Source organism: Macaca thibetana, chromosome 1 (genome assembly GCF_024542745.1).
Source record: "Macaca thibetana thibetana isolate TM-01 chromosome 1, ASM2454274v1, whole genome shotgun sequence".
Lineage (NCBI taxonomy): Eukaryota > Metazoa > Chordata > Mammalia > Primates > Cercopithecidae > Macaca > Macaca thibetana.
This window is the reverse complement of record NC_065578.1, coordinates 156,454,841-156,473,330: the sequence shown is the minus strand read 5'-3', so window position 1 is coordinate 156,473,330 and position 18,490 is coordinate 156,454,841.

Below are 18,490 nucleotides of genomic sequence, written 5' to 3'. Positions count from 1 at the left end.
AAGGTATAGCAAAAAATGTATCCCAACTACTCCTCACTTCTAGTGTCCCTCGGTGTCTGTTCTGGAAAGGGTAATTTGGGATATGGTGTTAGTTGTGGCTGAAAGCCAATGCTAGGTCCCTTACCCCAGTAGGGCATTCTCTAGGCTCATCGTAGGTGAAAGAGCTCACAGCAGACTGGGGGGTGGGGGAGCACCAGGAAGCTGTTGGTGACCTGGACAATTGGTGTCCCTGGTTTTCAGTAACTCATTCCTCTTCCCTTCAGTTCTCTGATGTTTGGTGTTATTATGTTCTTATTTTGCCTCTGATTTGTTTCCTAGTCACTCAAAGCATTTTACAGAAGCCTTACCACTTTACCAAATAACCCTGTAAGGTGCTGATTTAAAAGTTGAGTCATATGCATCCCTCCTTCTTTCCGCTCCTGTGTCCAAGGAAGATAAAACAGCTTCTCTGCCACAATTGACCCAGAATGCTAAAGATAGAGAATCAGCATGAAAACGGCAGCTCCCCAGCTTTGTGGTACTCCACGGACCAGCCTCCTTGCTGCATTTTTATAGAATCTCTTCCTTATAAAAGTAGTCACTCTCGGGTAAACCTTACTACAGTTTAAAAATGCTTCCCTCTTCTCTTTACAGCTACCTGCCACCTTAGTGTGCCACATTATTTCCTACTTTCACTTTAAGCTTAGTGCTATTCCCTAGATCTGAGTGAACTTCAGTTAGAAGAAAACTAAAAATCCAGAAACTGGTGATAATCAGTTGTTTTCCCCTTTATGTTTCTTAATTTTATTCTCTTCAACAGCTTTTCTTTTTCTCTGCTAAGATTTAAACAGTGAGAGCTGATAATAAAACTAGTTGTTAAGCCAGTGTCCTACTTAGAAGGGTGGAGAACGGACAGAAACTAACTCATTGCTACTGGGTTTTGTTTGTTTTTTCCTGTCCCTTCCTCTATTTCTGTCCTCTTCCAGAACAAAAGTATGCTCAAGTTCTATCCTAAATGTGTACTTTTGGCTGGGTATAGTGGCTCATGCCTGTAATGGGAGGCTGAGGTGGGTGGATCCCTTGAGTCTGGGAGTTCAAGACCAGCCTGGCAACCTGGTGAAACCCCACCTCTACAAAAACAAAAATTAGCCAGGCATGGTGGCACGTGCCTATAATCCCAGCTACGTGGGAGGCTGAGGTGGGAGGATCACTTGAGCTGAGATCGTGCGGCTGCACTCCAGCCTGGGCAACAGAGTGAGACTCTGTCTAAAAAAAAAAGTGTGTTCTTTAAAGTAGAATATTTGCTTTTTACAATATAGTTCTCAGAATGATCCAGTTCCATTTATTCTAGAATGTGGTGCAAACTCGACGAGATTGGAAGAAGCTCTTTTTGTTGGGCAGTGTAGTAACAAGAAAAGAAAAGAAAAATACCATGGGTATATTATTTAGGGAACTTTTGCTTTATCCAAAAGTAGTCATGATTGCTGTAGCACAGGCTGTGAAAAATGAGAGAGTGCAAATCTCTCTCATTTAAATGTCCAGGGTGGCTTTAGTCTCCCAAGTACAAAGGCCAGATGGCAGAGAACAGCTTAAACTGAGCCTTTAGCCTCATTAATAGGAGGAAGTCTTGGTACTTTTGGTGACTAAGAAACTGGATTATTTAAAACCTTAATTATCTCCTTTACTCCTGGTTTACAGAAGGCAATGAATATACAACTCCTTTAGATCCCTCTAACTGCTGCTGAATTTTCTTTCTTTCTAAGCCTGCATCCTATCTCTTGATTGCATTGTCTGAAGAAGCTGTGTGAAATTTGTCTGGTCATTGGTTTTCTTGTCTGATAGTGGTATCTTGACCTCTTCACATGTCACACTAAATGCTGCTCATAACCCATCCTCGTCATCTTTACTCATCACTGCTTTCTTCAAGGGAGGTCTTGAAACTGCCTAACCTACCTCATGATCTGCTACTCAAAATAGTGATTCTTTGGAAGACTGGTAGTCTCTGAATGAATTATCCAACGTCTGCTTCCCCACATTAACTGCATTGTATAGTTTTGGGAACTTTGCAGGTGCTAAATCTTCATGGCCATGAAGATGAAACACCTTGAGAAATGGGAACACCTCTTCACTGTGTACTTGGATCAGCCTTCTTCAACTACCAAGAAATGCATGATTTCTCTGCCAACTCCAGGAAGTAGTACAGCACGATTGAATCCTTCAGTGAATCTCTTCATCATAACATAGGGTGTAAAAGCTCACATCTACTCAAAAAACTCAAATCTACTTTTTCAGTGGATACGAGCTTACATTGACTTATGAATGATTTTCTTGTAGGCCCAACTGTGTCACGACCCTCCAGTTGAAACAAAGCATGAGTTATTTTTATATTGAGTCCTTGAACTGCTAGCCAGGTAGATGTTTCCTTAAAGTCCAGAGCAGGATCCAAGTCAGATGAAGGAGGTGGCACACCTGGCTTAACTGCAGATCAGGGAGCATTGAACCTCTACAATTTGCTGCATTGGATTTGTGCTTGGGTTTCTCACTGAATAGTAAATTAGAGAAAATGCTGCTTTTACTATTTTGCATTTTATATCAACATTAGCAGCCTGTTCCCACTCGGGTGCTGTCCAAGGCACATGTTTCCTTGGGATGTTTGGACAGAACGATCTGGCTTGATGTATTTCTTGGGTTCTGGTACCACATCATAGAGTTGGTTAAATGTAGCCAGCAGCAGTGTCAAGACAGCTGACACTGTCTTCCAAGAGTGAATGTGTTGGCCTTTGGAACTGCTGCTAACGCCATGTGTGGGGCAGCGAGCACATTTTTAGGTGGTGGCAAGGCTGTATCTGATTGACACAGATCTGCAATCCCTAACACCATATTGCTGTCGTCCTGAATTTTCTAACTTGGAGAAATTTAAGGATCTCCTGCATTATCTAGGCAGAGCATATGTTGAGGTTGTTTTGCCAGTTGTTATCAGTGTTGAAGAAGTGCTCCTGCAAGCAAACTGTGTTAAAAGGATTGCGACCCCATATGCATCTGATGTACACTGTGTTTTGGTGTTTGTGTTTTCAGAGTTCTAGCCAGTACTGCGCCTGAACTTGGGAGAGAAAGGAGCCTGTGGCTGAGGTTTGTGCGTGCTCTATTTCTGTGTATCAAATGGACTATAAGGTTACTGAAACTGGGCTAAGTGAAAGGGCATAGACAACTCTTTACACTGTAGACAGATTTTAGAAAGCTACGGGAAGGCAAATGGATGTTTCTGCCTAAATTTGGCAACCTAGAGAGTGATGCAGAGCAGAGTCACTGAGGTTGGCATGCCTGTCTTCTGCAGGCCAATGCAAGTTTTAGGAGAGTGGGCTGCTTAAAACATGGCGCTTGTCCACATGAATTTGATGGTTTATGGGTGGATTTCAAGCTTAGGGACAAGTTGTGGTTTTTAGATGCAGTAACCCTATGCCACCTTTTGGCCACTGTTAAAGTTTCACTTGGATCCCTGCCCAGCCATAGCAATGAATGACCGAATTGGATCAGTTAGTGTAGAAATTCAGACTGTCTGTTCCTCAGTTACTGGATTGTTCTTTAGCCATTTTTCTTGTCATTTCAGTCAAACTGGTTAGGTTAGGTGACTTACTGATTTCTAAATTAACAAAATTGAATTTCCAAATTGTTTCTGACATGGTGAGAGTTGGGTTAGAATTTTGGTTTCATTCTCCAAGTCATTTTTTCTTTTTCTTTATTTTTACTTTTTGAGACAGAGTCTCACTCTGTCGTCCAGGCTGGAGTGGAGTGGCACAGTATTGTCTCACTGCAGCCTCAACCTCCCAGACTCAGGTGATTCTCCCACCTCAACCTCCAAAGTAACTGGGACTACAGTCATGTGCTACCATGCCTGGCTAATTTTTTGTATATCTGTAGAGGGGGAGTTTCACCATGTTGCTTGAGCTGGTCTTGAACTCCTGGGCTCAAGTGATCTATGCGCCTTAGCCTCTCAAAGTGCTGAGATTATAGGCGTGAGCCACCGTGCCCAGCCTCATTTTTTCTTTCAATATGGAAAATTGGCTAATCCACCTAATACCGCTCATCCTCTTGTATTCTATCCTACCTTCTACCCTCAGAGTTATTGATGTACTCTTTCATCATGTGCTATCATGATTTCTGCTTAGATTAGAAAGTAAGCTTCAAATGGGCAGGCCCATGTCTTCATATTGTTCTGAATTAACAGATTTTGATGGCCGCTGATCATGTGCAGATAATGGAAGCTCATTTCCTTCCATGAACCAGGAGCATGCTTGCCTCTTCTTTTAAGTTGACCTGCACAGTCTCTGATGTCTTCTTTTTGGAAAGGGTAATCAGATAAGGATTATGTAAGGACACTTTCTTCTGGTCTAGTGTTAGATACAGTTACCTTGATAATAATGAAAAAAATGAATATCACCAAAACCTAACTATGATGTAAGAATTCTGCTTCTGCCCCCCAGGGGCTCTGAAAGAGTCTAGCCTTAATCTTCTTTCCCAGAGGAAGTTTGACTTATGACCATATTAGTATGCTTTATTCCTCAGTGTTTAAGGGAGTTGGGGCTGACAGGTTAGCTGGCTAATGTCATTACATTTTAGTTTTTGTGACATTTAATCTGTTAAGAAGGGGGCTTATTGCATAATCAAAAAAAGAACAATAAAAAAATAAAAATTTCTACTGTGAAACTTTTGATCTGTAGCAGCTAGTCATGTTAAAACACTTTCTGTTTTGCTTAATTCGTAACTAGGCATAATTAAAGTTAAATGCTAAATTTTAGGTAGCAGCTGATAAATGCTTCTAAGCTTTCCTGACAGAATACTCCTACTACTTTGGTGAATCATGGAAAATTCTTTCTCCTTTATTTTTAATTATTTCTTTTGCATCTGTTATTGATGTCATCAACACGGAAGTTGGAAAGGTGACAATGATTGTTCTAGACTGCCTCTGTATGCTTTTTCTCCTCTGAAAATTAAAAATACATACTTATACCTTGAGCCAGGTGGAATTGCCAAAACATGTTTCCCTCCGTGTCTTCAGTCTAGGTGATCAGTCTGTAGAGTGCTATAACTTATTAGGCTTAGAGCAGCGGCAGGCATCCATGCTATGGAAAACCTGGAGTCAGTACAAATAAGGAGTAAGAAGAGGCCAGGGATTGGCAAATCAAAGAAGAGTTCTGCTCTGCCAGAGATTAGCCTCCCAGTTTTAAATATATTTTTAATATCCCCATTTTAACATATCCCATTTTCACCTTCAACCTATACTTCCCGAAGCCCAAACTTTTAAAGAATTTACCTCCAGACCTGGCCTTCAGCCTAATATGATTAGGGTGTTTTTCTGAGTGTCTGTCAAATTATGCTGGCTAATTCCAATGAGAAAAGATTTTAAGAGTCATAGTGAACCCATCCATAAAAGGACTAAAAGCTCTCTGGTCCCTGAGATCCACAAGCCCTGAGAGAAGCCAGAACTACAAATACATCGTCTAGACTTTGAAGAAGCAGGATGCGATTCTTAATATAGCTCACCCACCGCTAAGTCAAGCCTAGACTCTAATATTTTTCTATAACAGGAGAAGCCTCCCTGACTGGAGACTAGAAAGAGTCTCACATCTTCTGCCACCACATGAATAGACTAAAAAGAAGGGAGAGTCCCAGATGGGGCCAAGTGGTGACCTGTAGCTATTTCAGCTCAGAATGTCAGCCTCTAAAGCATCAGGTTTGAATGACTTTGGTGTCATGGGATTCTATCCATTGTCCGTTTGAGTCTGCTGACATGCTTCCTCTGGAAAGTGCAGTTTGGCATGGATGAGTCAGTGGTTTTTTATTTTGGGGTGTTTTTTAAAAAATAAAAATGAATTACTTTGAGAATTTTTTAGCATCTCCTGATTGTTTCAAAACCAAGGCCGAGAACTGTCGCAGGCAAGAACTTGTGTGCCGAACTCTGAAGGAGGTGAGTACCAGTCACTGGGTAATTAGGGCTGTGCTGCAGGTATAGCCTCTCTCACTTGATGACAATGATACAGAAAGAAAATCTTGGGAAGGGACAAGGCTTCCCTGAGAAACAGCCTTACAGAGAGTCCACCAGTATTCCTCCTTTAGTACCCAGAGCTTCTGTTCACAGCCTGCTTTGTGAGCTCCGGCCTTCCTGTGAAGGAAAATGGAAAAACATGTAGAATGCTCAGGGCTGACCATCTCCCAGGAACCCGAATCAGCAGCTCTCTCATTTACCCTCTTGGGGCCCAAGCTCAGCTTAAGGATGAAACCTGACACGCAACTTTAAGGAATACAGTTTATTTGGGAAGTTTGGATGTTTTTCTTAGGCCCAGGCCTCAGTCTGTGGGATAACTTTTAAAGCCTGAGGGAACTGAGCAAATGAAAGAGGAAAACAATATTCTTAAGGGCTGTGGGCTCTGCTCCACCCTGCTTCTGATCTGGCCCTGAGCCACGATTGCCCTGGCAACAGGAGCTAATTGGATACCTAACAGGGACTGCCTTCCGCTGCCCTTGAGTTGTCCCCTAGATTGTTGTGGCCTGAATACAGTTCACTCCAGCCTTAACCTCCCTGGCCTCAGGTGATCTCCTACTGCAACCTCCCAAGTAGCTGGAACTACAGGCATGTACCACCATGCCCAGCTAATTTTATTTATTTATTTATTTTTGTTTTGAAGATGGAGTCTCACTCTGTTGCCCAGGCTGGAGTGCAATGGCACAATCTCGGCTCACTGCAGCCTCTGCCTCCCAGGTTAAGTGATTCTTCTGCCTCAGACTCCCGAGTAGCTGGGACCACAGGAGTGTGCCATCACACCTAGCTAATTTTTTGTATTTTTGATAGAGACGGGGTTTCACCATGTTAGCCAGGCTAGTTTTGAACTCCTGACAGGTAATCTGCCTGCCTCGGCCTCCCAAAGTGTTGGGATTACAAGTGTGAGCCACCGCGCCTGGCCAGTTTTTTTTGTGTGTTTGTGTATTTTTTTGTTGTTGTTGTTGAGATGGGTTTCACTATGTTGGCCAGGCTGGTCTCGAACTCCTGGCCTCAAGCCATCTGCCCATCTCAGCTTCCCAAAGTGCTGGGATTATAGGAATGAGCCACTGTGCCCAGCTTTCCCTGGATTCTTGAACAGAGTTTCTGCCTTATGGGAGCCCAGCCTAAAGCTAGAAATGGACCTTCCCATATTCACATGGAGCAAATCCAGGTTAGAGACATTAACTGCTGCTAGAGGAACTATAGACCAGGCAGAATTTGAAAGAACATTCAGCCTGCAATATCGCTGTTAAAATTTACCCATGATCAGGCCGGGCACGGCGGCTCAAGCCTGTAATCCCAGCACTTTGGGAGACCAAGGCCCATGGATCACTTGAGATCAGGAGTTCAAGACCAGCACGGCCAACACAGTGAAACGCTGTCTCTACAAAAAATGCAGAAGATTAGCCGTATGTGGTGGCACATGCCTGTAATCCTAGCTACTCGGGAGACTGAGGCAGGAGAATCACTTGAACCCAAGAAGCGGAGGTTGCAGTGAGCCGAGATTGCACTCCAGCCCGGGCAACAGTGGGAGACTCTGTCTCAAAAACCAAACAAAACCCATGCTCAAAGGCACCACAAACCAGGATACTCCCATGGCTCTTTATGCCTTTTAAGACAAAAACTATCAGAGCTTAGAAAAGGCAGTGAAAATGGCAATGAGGACTACTAGTGCATTACCTATTGCTTTTTACTTTCTAGGAAGGAATTTGTCAGTCCAAAGGCAGAAACGTAAAGTGACTGCATCTAGTCTGTGCAGATGCTAAGGACTGACCTTGACCTTCCGGTAGAGTGAGCCTGGACATGATTTGACCTCATTTTGCAGAGGCTGCTCAGCCCTGCCTTTGAATCTGGCTGTTGATGATCTCCTGATTGAGGAGCAGATCCAGGACACCCAATCTGAACCACTGCAGAGAATTCTTAAATCATTCCCAGGATGGACCCCTGACCCAAGCTGCACTCACCTCTGCTGTTCTCAAGCATGTCTATATAGGCCTTTGTTGGTGCATTGATTCTTTCACCAGTGACTTGTTGAGCAACTGTTGTGTGCAAAAAAAGCACCCTAGAGGCATTTATCAAGGATAGGGAGTGTCAGCAGCATTGCTGACCATATGTTTAGAATCTAACAAAAGCTAGGCAATGGCTTCAGAGAAAACTTGCCAGCAAGTTATCTGCACTCTGTTCTGGTTTAAAATTTGTGTAACTCTGAAAGTGAATGGGATGGGGAAGGGAGATGGTTTCAGAAAAGAATGTCCTCTGAGTCTGTGCATAGTATAGAATAAGGGGCTTCTGTCCTGAGCTGAAGGTGGAGGAGAAAAGATGGTAGGAATGAAAGGCATGAAAGACATGGCTATCCAGTAGCAACTTGGCTCTCACCTCCCTGTTTCTGACCTTGAAGATGAGATGGGGTTACCCTTCAGGTTTCTCTGCCATGATTTCAGATCACGGGTTTGGCTCTTTCTTCTCCCTCATCAAACTGATTCTATCCCAGATTAGCCATCTTGAGGTCCGCGGGGGAGGAGGAACCAGCAGACCAGGCTTCCCTACTTCTCTTCCCCGATTCCCTCATTTCCCTCAACAAGTAGCCCGCTGTGTTGCTGTTTTCTCTGGTTGCTAAAACTACATTCATTGCTTCTGTCCCACCAACAATCCAGCCAGAGCCTGAGACTGAGGTGATTACAAGAGATGAATTCAGAAACCTCATCCCTGGGATCTTTCACCTGAGTTTTTAAGCCAGTGTCCCACATTGTCCTGGTACCATTCCCCTCTCAGCAAACACTCTTCATTCATCCCTTTTCCCCTTGGAACTGAAGTCACTAGCTGTTTTAAAATGCCAGCGAGATGTCCAGGCAAAGTGGCATGAGTGAGAGGGAGGAGGCTTCAGAGCTCTTTGGGGGACCAAGAGGAGTGATGGACCACAGGTGCTTCCTCTCAATGCTGCTAAGATAAGGAGGGGCAGGCGCTTCCGTGGTCGGTCTTCCCGCAGGCACAATTGTTTCCCAACCGCTGTGTCACACACGCTATTGCTACCCCTTCCCAACCCAACCTGGCCTGGGGCAGCTGCATTTCAAAGAGAGGGCTTCCTCTGTTCTTCATTTAGTCCCAGCCTTAAATTCTATTTCATTCAGAAGGGGAGGCGCCGCTGTCGCTGGGAAAGCTGGGCTGGAGCCGGAGGAACACACAAGGCGGAGATTTCCCAGATCACAGAGTCGCAGTTGTAAAGTTAGGAACCTGGTAGGGAACAGCTGCGGGAGCCTCCTGGGTGGGAAGTGTCCTACCTCCCCAAACCCTGCGGCTACACTTCCACGGGGCCCCCCGAGGGGGCGCCAGGCCCCGCCTCCACCTTTCTCTGCCTTCTCTTCAGTCGCTCAGTAAATGCCCAGTGTACTCGGTGGGCCAGGCGCTGTGCTGGATCCATTCAAACATAACACACATATTTAGTGGAAGGTCAAACATGTAAAGAATTGAAATACAATGAGATGCATATGATGGTAGACATGAACTAGTGCCCTAGGAGCTAAGTGTTCCTCGAAAGACCCATTCGGATGAAGGGTCCCTCACTAGCCATGACCATTTCCTCTCCTTTGTTTCCCTTATTTCTACCCTAGCCACCACCCGCAGCACCAGTGACCACCCACTATCTCCAGTGCCTTCTGCCTCAGAGATTGTGAATGAATGGTGCCCAGGCTCTTCCCAGCTGAAGAAGTGGGAGGCAGAGTGCCCAGCTGGAGAGATCAAACACCCGTCCCTTCAGTTCACAGCAGAGCCAGGGTTTACGACCAGACCCCTCCCTGCTGCAACCAACCCCATCCCGCCCCCACTGTCGTGTTTACAGCTCCTTTTCAGCAGTCCCCATCCCACTCCCCAAAGCTGCCAAATGGGTTTATTTTTACCTACTGGGTTGGAAAAGGGGCAAAGGCTGAGGCTGGGGCAGTTCTGTGGCGCCAGCTGAGGCTTAAATACAATGAGAAAGTCCCACCCTGCCAGCTCTGCCTGAAGAGAACCCAGTAGGAAATAAATAGCGCTGTGTGCCCTGCCTGGATGCCTGGCCTGCATATGTCTGCCTGGACTCCAGCCTGTCACATGAGCCGAGGCGGGTTAAAAAGAGAGCTCGGGTGATCTCCAAGCTCAGGTATCTGTCCTGGCATGAGGAGCTGTGGGGTGAAGGTGCCAGCTTTTCTTTACAGGGCCTGGTGGACAGGGAGGCCCAGTGGGCAGGGGCAATTTGGGCCAGGGAGGGAGTGGGCCAGGAAGGGAGCCGGACAGGTGGACTTGGCCCCAGTGCCAGTCCGCCTCCAGCTATCAGCCTCCAGCTCTGGGCACTGGGAAAGGGTGATAACGTTGGTAAGGACACTGTGACTGCCTAACATTAGTAAGGGCAGATGACTGAAAGGGAGAAAAAGCTTGGCAGAAGTTCCAGGACTAAATCTTAATTTGGCCAAAGCCGTTGCTTCCGTCACACCCCACCCCGTGTGCGCACGCACACACACACACCACTGCGTATCTTTTTCTTTCCCATAGCTTTGATCCCCTTCATGCATTCCTGCCCCCTCCTCCACCCCTTCCAGTTCAGAATGCTAGCATCTGCCTATCTCCAGCAACACAGACACTTCTCCCTCCTCCCACGCCTCTCTCCTGGGACTCAGGCCTGCGGCTGCTTCTCCTTTCTAGGCCTCAGTTTCCCTTTAGACAGCGTGTCTCAGATCCCACTCCCAGGGCCCTCTAGGCAATTTAGGCCAGAAGACAGTGGGAGGCTCCTGGGAGAAGTTTCACTTTTACTGAAGTCCCAGAACTAGGTTAAAGGATTCAGCAAGCTGAAGACCTCCCTGTTCAGATCTGAGTTCCCTGAGATGTTGGGGGACCTTGAGTCGAGAGGCTCATTTGCTCAGATCCTCTTGGTGAGGAAAGTACCACATATATTGTGGTTGGACCAGTGCAACCCCCAGAACACCTGTTCATTGCAGTGGGTTGGCTGGATGGGGGTGTCTGGGGATCCTGAAGGGACAGAAAACTTGCTCTGTGGGATGATACGGTGCTGGGGAATGGGGACGTGGAGGGAACAGGAGCTGTTGTAGGCCCCAAGATGCCTGAACTCCAGGAGCCTGAGCTAGAGTGATGGCCATAGCATGGGCAGGCAGGACATACTCAGTAGCCCTCAACTAGATAATAGTTGTGTTTTTTTGTTTTGTTTTGTTTTGTTTGTTTGTTTTTTGAGATGGAGTTATGCTCTTGTCGCCCAGGCTGGAGTACAATGGCACGATCTTGGCTCACTGTAACCTCTGCCTCCCGGGTTCAAGGATTATCCTGCCTCAGCCTCCCAACTAGCTGGGATTCAAGCATGTGCCACCATGCCTGGCTAATTTTTTTTTTTTTTTTTTGGTCTGAGACAGAGCCCAGGCTGGAGTGCAGTGGCACGATCCCGGCTCGCTGCAAGCTCTGCCTCCTGGGTTCACACCATTCTCCTGCCTCAGCCTCCCGAGTAGCTGGGACTACAGGCCCCTGCCACCATGCCTGGCTAATTTTTTTTGTAGAGACGGGGTTTTACCATGTTAGCCAGGATGGTCTCGATCTCCTGACCTCGTGATCCGCTGGCCTTGGCCTCCCAAAGTGCTGGGATTACAGGCGTGAGCCACCGCACCTGGCCAATTTTTTGTGTTTTTAGTAGAGATGGGGTTTCACCGCGTGGGCCAGGCTGGTCTAGAACTCCTGACCTCAAGTGATCTGCCCGCCTCGGCCTCCCGAAGTGCTTTTCAAGAGAGAAATTGTCCCTCCTCTGTAAAAAACCAACTGCAAGTTTGCATATCTAATTGGTCTAGAAAAACACTGGACATATAGGGAGGGAAACCAGTATCATTTGTAATTTCAAGGACTATTCTGGAACTCCAAACTCCATGGAGATTAATCCTAAACACTGGGGACAAATGCCCATTTTCTCTGGTTGGGAAATTTAAGAAACCAAGGTGGAACTGGGCCATATGCAGAAGCATCTGACTTCCTGGAATATAATCAACAAATGTGATTCTGAGCCAAGTTGGGATCAATGCATCAATGTCAAGCAGGCATCTGCGGAGCCCTGACAACATGGAGCTCGACGTGGGGGTCAGAGACATTCCTGAGGGTACTGTGTCTAATTCTCCTCAAGGTGAGATAACTGGGGAGTCGAAAGAAGACACCATTTATAAAATGTGGGCAGGGTTTCGGGAAACTACTAAGGGACAGTGAGGTACACCCAGGATAGCCACGTGGTGCAGAATGAAGGGAGTGGTTGCTGGAATCTTTGCAAGCAATAGCTGTGGATAAGGCTGTAGGAGAGCGTGGCCTGCCTGACAGAATCTGTGGCTTTTGGTAGAGGAGGGCAGGCACTGCAACCTCTGGCCGGTGGGGAGACACCAGAGGAATAAATGTGCTGGCCTCACGCTAGTGCCAGCTTATCTTACTCCTGTGCCTCCCATTGGCCTAACCTAATCAGAAGCCATGTCTGGTTGGCAGAGTCAAAAAATGCCATCCTTGGCCAGGCGCAGTGGCTCACACCTGCGGTCCCAGCACTTTGGGCGGCCAAGGCGGGAGAATCACTTGAGCCCAGGAGTTCAACACCAGCCTGAGCAACATAGTGAGACCCCATCTCTAAAAAAAAAAAAAAAAAAAAAAAGAATGTCATCCTCCTGGCACACAGAGCACAGTGTAGAAGGGTGGAGAGTGGATCCAGAGGAGCAAAGAGTATATACGGCAAATCTCTATGATCCTAAGCAGGTAATTTCATCAGCATTAAGAAACTTTTTTTTTGTTTTTGTTTTTGTTTTTTTTTACGGCTGGGTGCAGTGACTCACACCTGTAATCCTAGCACTTTGGGAGGCCGAGGCGGGCGGGTCACGAGGTCAAGAGATGGAGACCATCCTAGCCAACATGGTGAAACCCTGTCTCTACTAAAAATACAAAAATTAACTGGGCGTGGTGGTGTGCACCTGTAGTCCCAGCTACTTTAGACTACAGGCACGCGCCACCACACCCAGCTAATTTGTTTGTTTGTTTGTTTTGGTAGATATGGGGTCTCGTTATGTTGCTCATGCTGATTTTGAACTTCTAGCCTCAAGCAATCCTCCCACCTTGGCCTCTCAAAGTGCTGGGATTACAGGTGTGAGCCACTGCACCCACCCGGCAGTAAAGTTTTTCGAGCACAAACCATGCACAGGCATTTTGCTGTGTACCAAGGATAAGACACAGAAATGGATTTTCAGCAACCTGATAGTCCAGCTGGGAGTCAGAAGCAGGAGTGTTCAGGGAAGGCTTCATGGAGGAAGTGGGAATGTGAGACGGGGTGGAGGTGGGGATTGGAGGACAGGTGAGCAGAGAGCTGGGAGTGCTTTCCTTCACTATAGCAGAATGTCATTCAGCAACTCGATCCACCCCCAGGTCAAGTTTCAGATCTTCCATCCCTGAGATTTTACGTAATAGGCATGGCCAAAGATACCCATCTGACTATAGCCATATGACTCCACATATTATGTCTCACCTCACCTGGGAAGGATCAGTTTGCCTAAATGTCATTCCTGGTGGGTTCTCTGAATGACAGCTTTCTTCCAACTCCAAGAGTGATGTCCTAATTAATCAAGCAATCCATCAATAAAAATTCACCAGCCTCTTAAGTAGAAGGCGCTGGGAACTTGGGCTACACCTCTTCAGAGCACCTCTTCTTCTCAATGAACTCATATTCTAATGGAACAGAGACATGTAGAAATGATTAAAATGTGTTTGGTAGGAGGTGTAATGGAGTTATGAGCAAAGTTCTGGGAAAATGCAGTGGAGAGAGTGACTCATTCCTAGAGGTGTTAAAAAAAGGCTTCAGAGAGGTAATATTTGCACTGCAACTCCATTAATGAGTAGGACTTGCTAGGCAGAGGAGGGAATTCCTGGCAGAGGACTTGAAATGTGTGGAAACAACAAGAAGGTGAGAAAGGATGGTGAAAAATTCGGGGTGGCCAGAGCCTAGGATGGCAGTAATTGAGTCTAGTGGAAAAGCTGTGGGCTGGTTTAAAGGGTTATTATAGCTCCACTTATGGAGTTCACCAGTTAAGCAGACAAATAAGGAACCAAAGATGGTCTAACACAAGGGAGGGGCATGATGAGCTTCTTTTTGGAAAGGCAATTTTCTAGGAGGAGATGACATTGCTCAAATACAAGCAATAGGACCTGAGACAGGGATCTGTTCCTCTGCTCCTCTCAGGGCCCCACCCCACATCGCACCTCCTCACCTCCCCATCCCCATGTTTCTCCAGAGAACAGTTGTTATTTGAAATCTGTTACCATCCTGATTTTGCAACCAAAGAACGGGGCCAAATAAATGAGCTTGTTTCCTCTTCTAGGACAATGTGGGTTGAACACCCAGGAGAACATTTCCTCTTCCTCCTGTTTTTACCCCATTCCCAAATTTGAAAACCGAGAGAATGGGATGAAACCTTAAGTGGAACAGCCAGTCTGTGGGACTCAGGACCTGCCAATCCTAGAGGAACCAGCCAACCATAGAGCTTGTCAGTCTCCCCAGGGCTCGTTCCACATTTTGTGGCAATTCCCCCAGGTGTTAGCTGAAAAACACCAAAAAATAGGCCAGCTCTTTTCCATTTAATTAACCATTCCTCCAAGGATGCCAGGTGGAATGAAGTACAAGCAGATGCATGGGGACAAGGAAAGGCGGGAGTAGATGCTAAATGGGGTTCTATGAGTCCAGGCTCACCTCTACCAAGGCTGCTTCTTACAACAAGGAGCTCAAGAGGCAGACGAAGGGGCTGCAGCCTTTGGGCTTGCAAGCCAAGGGTCTCAGGCACTGGGCACGGAGGGGAGCCGGCATGGCCAGTGAGGAGGCGAGAAGGGTGGGAGCAGGTGCCATGGGAGCAGGTGCCATGGGAGCAGGTGCCGGGGAAGCTGTGCAGGGTCTCTAGGGCAGGAACCGCTGCTTCCTCTGCAAGGGCGAATGCAGGGTCGCCTGGGGCTCACCCGCCCTAGTCTGGCTCCTGTTTCAGGGCTGTGGGCAGCCAACAGCCCACACCGGCAGCCTTGTGACAGCAGCCAACTGAGGTGCTGGAGTCTATTTTTGGAGCTCTTAAGAGTAGGGGGAACTGCCAGCTGCCTGGGACCAGATGATCTCTGCAATGCCTTCCTTATCTAAAACAGGGTGATGCGTGCTAAGCAAATGCAGGCAGCACTCAGGCAAGGGAGAGAGAAAAAGACCCCTTAGAGCCCTGAGGGTCTCTCACTCTTAGCAAATACCTCCTTAGCGCCGCAGAAAGACCACCGATGTGGAGCAACTACCCCCCCTGGTGGTGAATATCGGGATAAGGTTACACAGGGACAGCTTACTTGGCCCTCACTTGGCCTTGCAATTTCTCCCCCAAGTCCCGAAAGGTGACTGGGAGCCTGCGGTGTGAGTCCAGGGCTGATTCCTTTTCTTTTCTTTTTTTTTTTTTTTTGAGACGGAGTCTGGCTCTGTCGCCCAGGCTGGAGTGCAGTGGCCGGATCTCAGCTCACTGCAAGCTCTGCCTCCCGGGTTTACGCCATTCTCCTGCCTCAGCCTCCCGAGTAGCTGGGACCACAGGCGCCCGCCACTTCGCCCGGCTAGTTTTTTGTATTTTTTAGTAGAGACGGGGTTTCACCGTGTTAGCCAGGATGGTCTCGATCTCCTGACCTCGTGATCCGCCCGTCTCGGCCTCCCAAAGTGCTGGGATTACAGGCTTGAGCCACCGCCCCCGGCCAGATTCCTTTTCTTTCTAGCTTCCTTCTCTTTCTCCTATTTGCAGTTATGGTCCCTAGCTAGAGGCTTTCAACTTTATGGATCAACATGGCACAGCGGAGGAAGCATTGGCGCTGTGCCCTGAATCTGAGTTTGAATTTCTTTATTTAAGCCTAGCTGTTTCCATATCTGTAATTTGGAGATGATGCTAGAGGCGCTGTCTGCCTCCCAAGGAGGCTGTGAGATCCAATGTGAACCACTAATCACAGACAAGGGAAGAGGGATGCTTCCTGGTCCCGGGACTCAGTTAGTTCCATTGCTGGTCAGGGTGGTCTTCCCTGTCAGAAGCCAGCACCACTGTCACCCATGCCTGGTCCTGAGATACCCCACAAGGCTCAGCTCCTCATGGCTGCCAGGATTATTTCATTCTGGTCAGGAAGTCACCTTTCCAGCTGCCTAGGCTGATGGCCAGGGGAGGACAGGGTGACATGGTGATTATGGCACTCAGGCTGGAAAGACATAGGGAGGAGTCGTGGGCCTATTTGTTGTTGTTGCCACTTAACAGTCTTATTATTTACATTTATTTTTAGGTATCTTACCGGACATTTCTTTTATGCACGGTGACTCTTTGTCTATCAGAAGCTGGATTTTGTTGGTGGGACACAAGACAGAGAACAAATTCTTGTTCTCCCGAAGGGAGATACTTTGCCCATGCTTGTGACTCTCTTTCCGCAGGTCAGTTAGCGGAGCTTTTGCTACAGCTTCTTTTCTTTTCTTTTTGTACGCTGGCTTAAAAACAAAAATGAACTGAGCTGTCTGAATGGTCTGAAAGGTCAATTCTTTGGGAGCAATGTTGCACTGTGTGTTTTAAAGTTATTTTCGAGAGTTTTGCTCAATGTTTTTATTGTGGCAAAACACAACATTAAAGTTACCATTTTAATTATTTTTACATGTACAATTCATTGGCATTAAGTACATTAACAATGTTGTGCAACTATCACCATCATCTGTCTCTCGAACTTTTTCATTATCCCCAACAGAAACTCTGTACTGGGCTGCCGCTATTCAAGAACCATAAATAAACTATTAGCTTCTTTATGACTTAAGTCACTGCTAATTATCTTTTCAACTGCACGTATTCTCTCCTTCTGGTCTCCCTAGACTGGGCACAAGAGTAGTGGGCTACTGTGTTCTGGCCCCTTCTCCAGGAGAATTAATCAGATAATACAACAGAGAACGGGGCTGGGGCTTCCTCAATTTCCTATAGTTGCTGAATTCTTTGGCAAGAAGAGTGCCTCCAGGGGTCCTGAATGTCTCTCCTCAAATCGGAACCAGAGCCAACCCATAGCTTAGCTCTGGGCCTGACATATAACAGGCACTTAATAAAGATTTGTTTGATAAATGAATCTGGACAGAGAGATTTGCCATCCCTGGGAAAGGAGACTTTATAGCTGCTCATGGTCACAATGAATTGACAAGGGCATGCACTTTGGAGTCAGAAAGATCTAGGTTCATGTGCTGGCCCGATTCCTTACTAAGTATGTGGCTCATTTGTTGTTGTTGAGCCACAAAATAGGAATAACAATTCTTACCTTATGATGTGCAGTTTGAATGAGGCAATGTACATGAGGTCCTTTACCTCAGAGTAGTAGAAGCTCAATGATGTTAGTTCTGTCTCCCTTCCATCTACTAGAAGATCTCACAGATACATCTCCAGAAATGACTTTCTCTTCTCAATGCCAGTTCCTTTTCCCATTGCCTCACTTATTGTCAGTTCCTAACAATGAGAATCCTCCCTATTTTCTGAACTCTAACCTTAGCCCTTTCAAGTTAGGATTCTAATGCTGGTAAAATGTGAAAAGGAAATGATACTTTCTTTGTGTTTTGGAATTGAGCCTCCTCGATTTCTATTTCATTGGATGGATTTGTGTTTTCTTTTCTCTTTTCCCTTCTCTCTCTCTCTCTCTTTTTTTTTTGACATGGAGTCTCGCTCTGTCACCCAGGCTGGAGTTCGGTGGTGCATGGTTTGATCTTGGCTCACTGCAACCTCTGCCTCCTGGGTTCAAGTGATTCTCCCACCTCAGCCTCCCGAGTAGCTGGGATTACAGGTGTGCGCCATTACACTCAGCTCATTTTTTTGTATTTTTTGTATTTGTGGGGGGGGGGGGCAGGGACAGAGTCTCACTCTGTTGCCCAGGCTGGAGTATAGTGGCACAATCTCAGCTCGCTGCAACTTCTGCCTCCCAGGTTCAAGTGATTCTCTGCCTCAGCCTCCCCAGTAGCTGGGACTACAGGTGCATGCCACTACACCCGGCTAACTTTCGTATGTTTAATAGAGACAAGGATTCACTATGTTGACCAGGCTGGTCTTGAACTCCTGGCCTCAACTGATCCGCCTGCCTCAGCCTCCCAAAGTGCTGGGATTACAGGTGTGAGCCACCATGCCTGGCTGTTTTTTTGTATTTTTTAGTAGAGATGGGGTTTTGCCATGTTGACCAGGCTGATCTCGAACTTCTGACCTCAGGTCATCCGCCTCGGCCTCCCAAAGTGCTGGGATTACAGGTGTGAGTCACTGCGCCTAGCCAGATTTGTGTTTTCTTATGCATGTTATGTGTTCCCTTTCTCTCTTCTCATGCCCTCACCCTCACCACCACCCATCCCTGCCTATGATGCATAATCACTGACACAAGCCACTTCTCTCACCCATTAAACTGAAACTATCATGTCTTTTACTATTTCCAAATCCAAGGACT